General features: G+C 63.5%; 2 non-coding genes across 2 annotated transcripts; both read right to left on the bottom strand.

Moving 5' to 3' along the window:
• Positions 1-483: 483 nt before the first annotated feature.
• LOC142868992 (5S ribosomal RNA) lies at positions 484-602 on the bottom strand. The gene has a single exon (XR_012917847.1). It is a non-coding gene; the product is annotated as a 5S ribosomal RNA (ribosomal RNA).
• Positions 603-4120: 3518 nt separating this feature from the next.
• On the bottom strand, positions 4121-4239 carry LOC142868990 (5S ribosomal RNA). Its single transcript, XR_012917845.1, has one exon. It is a non-coding gene; the product is annotated as a 5S ribosomal RNA (ribosomal RNA).
• Positions 4240-6000: the final 1761 nt, after the last annotated feature.

The following is a 6000-nucleotide window of genomic DNA, read 5'->3' as shown; positions in this document are numbered from 1 at the left end:
ATAGAGATAAGAGACACTTTTTAAACATAATGAATCCGAAGAGAAAAGTAAAAGGAGGCCTGTGGAGCAGGTCTGGGTGTGACTCCGGATCCCCCAACATCAGGTGCCACCACCAAAGATTCCTACGTGTAGCCCATAGAACCCCAAAAGCAACGGGACGAGTTCTGGTCACATACTCCCTCAAAATGACATCCTGGCCTTCTTCTGGAACTCCCTCCCCTCTCAGACTCTCAAGGTTTCCTCCAGCGTGTCGGTTCCCACAGAGCAGACCTTTGGTCTGAGACCTGACAGTCCAGAAGCCACGCATGCTGCCGCGTGACGGCGGTGTCGCGGCTTGGGACAAGAGGAGGCCCCACGGTGCGGGCTGGGGCGCCAGGCACCGCGGCGGGCGCTGAGGGTGGGGGTGACCCCCACCCCGGGCCGCCGACTCGCTCCCAGAAAGGGGACAGAACAAGAGGCAAAACAAAAAAAAAAAAAAGAAGAAGCCTACGGCACCCGGTATTCCCAGGCGGTCTCCCATCCAAGTACTAACCAGGCCCGACCCTGCTTAGCTTCCGAGACCAGACGAGATCGGGCGCGTTCAGGGTGGTGTGGCCCCTGCCCCGCTCAAGAAGCCGAGCCTCTCTGCGCTTCCCCGCCGCCTCCTCCCCCCGCCCCAGGCCCCGCGCCGGCGCTGACCCGCACCGGGCCGGGCCTGTTGAGTTCACCGGCCGGGTCCGGCGGGCTCCGAGGGACGGGGGTGACAGGCGGGGCGGGGCGGGGCGGGGCGGGCAGGGAGCGGCGGGCCGGGGTGGGGGGCTGTCTCTCTATACACACACACACACACACACACACACACACACTCACACTCACACTCACTCACTCACACTCACACAAGATGCGCCTCCACGGCTGGACTCGCCAAGGTGGAGACCTTCCAGCCCCCTTCCTCTCCTCGCCTGGCCCACCCCCAGCTCGTGGCCGCCGCCGCCGCCGCCGCCGCCGATTGCGCACGCGCGGGTCGCCCGCCCTTTGACCCCAGGCAGGGGCCGCCATCCCCGACAACCCCTTTCAGCTGCGCCCCCCACCCTGTGGGTGGGCTGCCGCCTATTCCCCCGGGCCCGGGCTGGGGCACAGCGCATGGGGGAGGGGAGCGAGTGTATGGGGCGTCTCTCTCTCTCTCTAGGGATGTGTCCCATGGGTGGGGTGGCGTGGTTTGTGGGGCGCTGAAGAAATCAGTCCCCTCCATCTCCTACCTCTGGAAAACGCCCAAGCCCTTGGAGAACTGCCGGCAACGCGACCGTGGGGGCCGGGACCCTCCTCTGTGTCCTCCTGTGGCCCAGTCCAAGGGGCCTGGGCCTGGCCGGGGCTGCATTGGACCCCGACCACCCTGGCGTGTGGACTCGCTAAAAATCGGCGATTAGATATTGGATTCCAGCTTCATTGAGGTCATTTCACTAATGAGTGCACCGGAAAGAGTTTCCTAATCCATCTGTGAGGGTGGCAACTGAAAGAGAATTTTAAAGCTGACAGAATAGGCGAGGAAAGGCATAGGAGATTTCCACACCCAGTAAGGAAGCCTTTCCCGAAATGGAAGAAAGAAACGAGCAAACAGAAACACCGGTAGCCCGCCAGGATCAGAGTCTGCCCCCGAGAGAAAGTACCCTGACCAGGTTCACCCGTGGGTGGGTGGCGAGCTAGCGGCATTCAGAAGAGCGAGGCCCGCAGTCTGTGCAGAAGACACCTGCACTCGGGTGTGTGTGGCGGCACGATTCACAAGCAGCTCCAGATGTTAAGCCAAGGAGAAGCCAGGGAGTTCCCAACGCCCCAGGTGTCCTCAGCCCACGACTGGCTGCTGGGGGAATGCGAAGCCCGGCTCCTTGTCTCAGAGCCCTTGTCTCAGAGCGGGACAACCAGGAGGTGTGACGTACACCCCGGGGTTCCCAGGAGGATCAGGCTGAAGCTGGGACTTGGCCTGAAAGTGTCCCCTCGCATGGCCACCCCCTTCCCCTTCCTGCTCCTCTACTCCTGGTGCCCCTCCATCCAGGGGCCAGACCTTAAAGAGTCACCCGCAAGAGAATCCTGGTCCCAAAGGAGCCTTCTGGGGGACCCGTGCTGAGAGAGGTTGTGGGCATGGCCCGCTGGGGCTCTGCCCGACCCAGGGCTGAGAGATGCAACCTCCCAGCTCTGGGTCCCTGCAGGGGAAGCGTTGGCAAGCACAGGGCCAGTCCTCCAAAGGCCCAGGTGCAGGGAGCCCAGGCCAAGCAGCCTGTGGAAGAAGCCACCCCGGGAACACGACTGCAGGCCACGGCCCTTCCCACCTCCTCCTCCTCCTCCTCCTGCTCCTCCACCCCCCCCCCGACCTCCCACCCCCCCACCCCACCCCCCGACATGGCGCAGGGCTCAGAGACACCTCAGACACTTGCTACCCAAAGTGCAAAGGGCATCAGTTGCTCCTCCAAACTCCCCCCCTGCCCAGCAGACCGCGTTGTCCAGCCAGCCCCCGGGCCTCCCTGGGGTGCCCAGCACAAAAGTGCAGACAACCACCGGACCCTCAATCTCAGTTTTCGGATGTTTTTGCCACTCTAAGGACCCGCAGGCCAGCTGGGCCTTCTGGCAGGACAGAGAGCCCCGGAATCCGACGTGGAGAGCTGGGTGTACGTCCCCACGAGGAGGCGGTCCCCACCTCCGCGGCTCTCCCCTTGCGGGGGGGAAAAGCAGCCACGGGGCCTCAGAGAAGACACCAGGCTGGGCGCCCGCCCCACAGTGGGGGCACGTCCCCCGCAGGCCACTTAGCGCCGGCCGCCGGCCGGCGGACGGTTGGGTGGCGCGAGACGCTGCGGCCGCCCTGCTACCGGGTTCCTGGGAGGGCGTCCTGGAACCAGCGTCCACACCAAGCCCTTGGAAGGCCCAGGCGACGGAGGAGCCCCGTCAGGCAGGGGCCGAGGACGGTGACGGCCCGGGCGGGGAGGAGCGTGTCAGGCAGGGGCAGAGGACGGTGACAGGTGACAGGCCGGGCGGGAAGGAGTCAGTCAGGCAGGGGCCGAGGAGGAGACGGGCTGGGTAAGGGTTAGGGTTAGAGTCAGGGCACAAGTCACAATCGCAAAGACCTGGAAGCGACCCGAGTGCCCATCGACCCACGAGTGCGTAAATGAAATGTGGCGCGTGGACACCACGGAGTGCTATTCAGCTAGGAGGAGCAGCGGTGAGAGGGCACCTCTCGTGGTTCTCCTGGCCAGAGCTGGAACCCGTTCCAGTAAGCCAGGTAGCCCAAGAATGGACACACGAGCACCACGTGCTCGCGCTCACCAGCAAATGGGTACGAACCGATGGACACCTAAGTGGACACAGAGGAATCACCTTCATCGGGTGGGTGTCGGGCGGGTGGGGGGAGGGGATGGGCATACACCTCCATTAGGAACGGGGTGGGTGCGCACCGACTGGGGGATGGGCGCACTTGAGGCTCTGACCCGAGGGGGGAGGCTGGGAGAGGGCAACGTACCCGACCTTAACATTGGTACCCCCACAATACGCTGGAACAACATCAGAGGTAAATGAATAAGAACACAGGGGGGAGGGGGGCACGGGCAACACATGTCACCTTAATACTTGGACTCCCATCATCTGCTTGAAAAGAGAGAGAAAAGAAAATGCAATCATAGAGATAAGAGACACTTTTTAAACATAATGAATCCGAAGAGAAAAGTAAAAGGAGGCCTGTGGAGCAGGTCTGGGTGTGACTCCGGATCCCCCAACATCAGGTGCCACCACCAAAGATTCCTACGTGTAGCCCATAGAACCCCAAAAGCAACGGGACGAGTTCTGGTCACATACTCCCTCAAAATGACATCCTGGCCTTCTTCTGGAACTCCCTCCCCTCTCAGACTCTCAAGGTTTCCTCCAGCGTGTCGGTTCCCACAGAGCAGACCTTTGGTCTGAGACCTGACAGTCCAGAAGCCACGCATGCTGCCGCGTGACGGCGGTGTCGCGGCTTGGGACAAGAGGAGGCCCCACGGTGCGGGCTGGGGCGCCAGGCACCGCGGCGGGCGCTGAGGGTGGGGGTGACCCCCACCCCGGGCCGCCGACTCGCTCCCAGAAAGGGGACAGAACAAGAGGCAAAACAAAAAAAAAAAAAAGAAGAAGCCTACGGCACCCGGTATTCCCAGGCGGTCTCCCATCCAAGTACTAACCAGGCCCGACCCTGCTTAGCTTCCGAGACCAGACGAGATCGGGCGCGTTCAGGGTGGTGTGGCCCCTGCCCCGCTCAAGAAGCCGAGCCTCTCTGCGCTTCCCCGCCGCCTCCTCCCCCCGCCCCAGGCCCCGCGCCGGCGCTGACCCGCACCGGGCCGGGCCTGTTGAGTTCACCGGCCGGGTCCGGCGGGCTCCGAGGGACGGGGGTGACAGGCGGGGCGGGGCGGGGCGGGGCGGGCAGGGAGCGGCGGGCCGGGGTGGGGGGCTGTCTCTCTATACACACACACACACACACACACACACACACACTCACACTCACACTCACTCACTCACACTCACACAAGATGCGCCTCCACGGCTGGACTCGCCAAGGTGGAGACCTTCCAGCCCCCTTCCTCTCCTCGCCTGGCCCACCCCCAGCTCGTGGCCGCCGCCGCCGCCGCCGCCGCCGATTGCGCACGCGCGGGTCGCCCGCCCTTTGACCCCAGGCAGGGGCCGCCATCCCCGACAACCCCTTTCAGCTGCGCCCCCCACCCTGTGGGTGGGCTGCCGCCTATTCCCCCGGGCCCGGGCTGGGGCACAGCGCATGGGGGAGGGGAGCGAGTGTATGGGGCGTCTCTCTCTCTCTCTAGGGATGTGTCCCATGGGTGGGGTGGCGTGGTTTGTGGGGCGCTGAAGAAATCAGTCCCCTCCATCTCCTACCTCTGGAAAACGCCCAAGCCCTTGGAGAACTGCCGGCAACGCGACCGTGGGGGCCGGGACCCTCCTCTGTGTCCTCCTGTGGCCCAGTCCAAGGGGCCTGGGCCTGGCCGGGGCTGCATTGGACCCCGACCACCCTGGCGTGTGGACTCGCTAAAAATCGGCGATTAGATATTGGATTCCAGCTTCATTGAGGTCATTTCACTAATGAGTGCACCGGAAAGAGTTTCCTAATCCATCTGTGAGGGTGGCAACTGAAAGAGAATTTTAAAGCTGACAGAATAGGCGAGGAAAGGCATAGGAGATTTCCACACCCAGTAAGGAAGCCTTTCCCGAAATGGAAGAAAGAAACGAGCAAACAGAAACACCGGTAGCCCGCCAGGATCAGAGTCTGCCCCCGAGAGAAAGTACCCTGACCAGGTTCACCCGTGGGTGGGTGGCGAGCTAGCGGCATTCAGAAGAGCGAGGCCCGCAGTCTGTGCAGAAGACACCTGCACTCGGGTGTGTGTGGCGGCACGATTCACAAGCAGCTCCAGATGTTAAGCCAAGGAGAAGCCAGGGAGTTCCCAACGCCCCAGGTGTCCTCAGCCCACGACTGGCTGCTGGGGGAATGCGAAGCCCGGCTCCTTGTCTCAGAGCCCTTGTCTCAGAGCGGGACAACCAGGAGGTGTGACGTACACCCCGGGGTTCCCAGGAGGATCAGGCTGAAGCTGGGACTTGGCCTGAAAGTGTCCCCTCGCATGGCCACCCCCTTCCCCTTCCTGCTCCTCTACTCCTGGTGCCCCTCCATCCAGGGGCCAGACCTTAAAGAGTCACCCGCAAGAGAATCCTGGTCCCAAAGGAGCCTTCTGGGGGACCCGTGCTGAGAGAGGTTGTGGGCATGGCCCGCTGGGGCTCTGCCCGACCCAGGGCTGAGAGATGCAACCTCCCAGCTCTGGGTCCCTGCAGGGGAAGCGTTGGCAAGCACAGGGCCAGTCCTCCAAAGGCCCAGGTGCAGGGAGCCCAGGCCAAGCAGCCTGTGGAAGAAGCCACCCCGGGAACACGACTGCAGGCCACGGCCCTTCCCACCTCCTCCTCCTCCTCCTCCTGCTCCTCCACCCCCCCCCGACCTCCCACCCCCCCACCCCACCC

This window comes from Microcebus murinus, unplaced genomic scaffold, assembly GCF_040939455.1.
Source record: "Microcebus murinus isolate Inina unplaced genomic scaffold, M.murinus_Inina_mat1.0 scaf050_hap2_Mmur4.0, whole genome shotgun sequence".
In the NCBI taxonomy this organism is placed as follows: domain Eukaryota; kingdom Metazoa; phylum Chordata; class Mammalia; order Primates; family Cheirogaleidae; genus Microcebus; species Microcebus murinus.
This window is presented reverse-complemented; position numbering and strand designations above follow the sequence as displayed.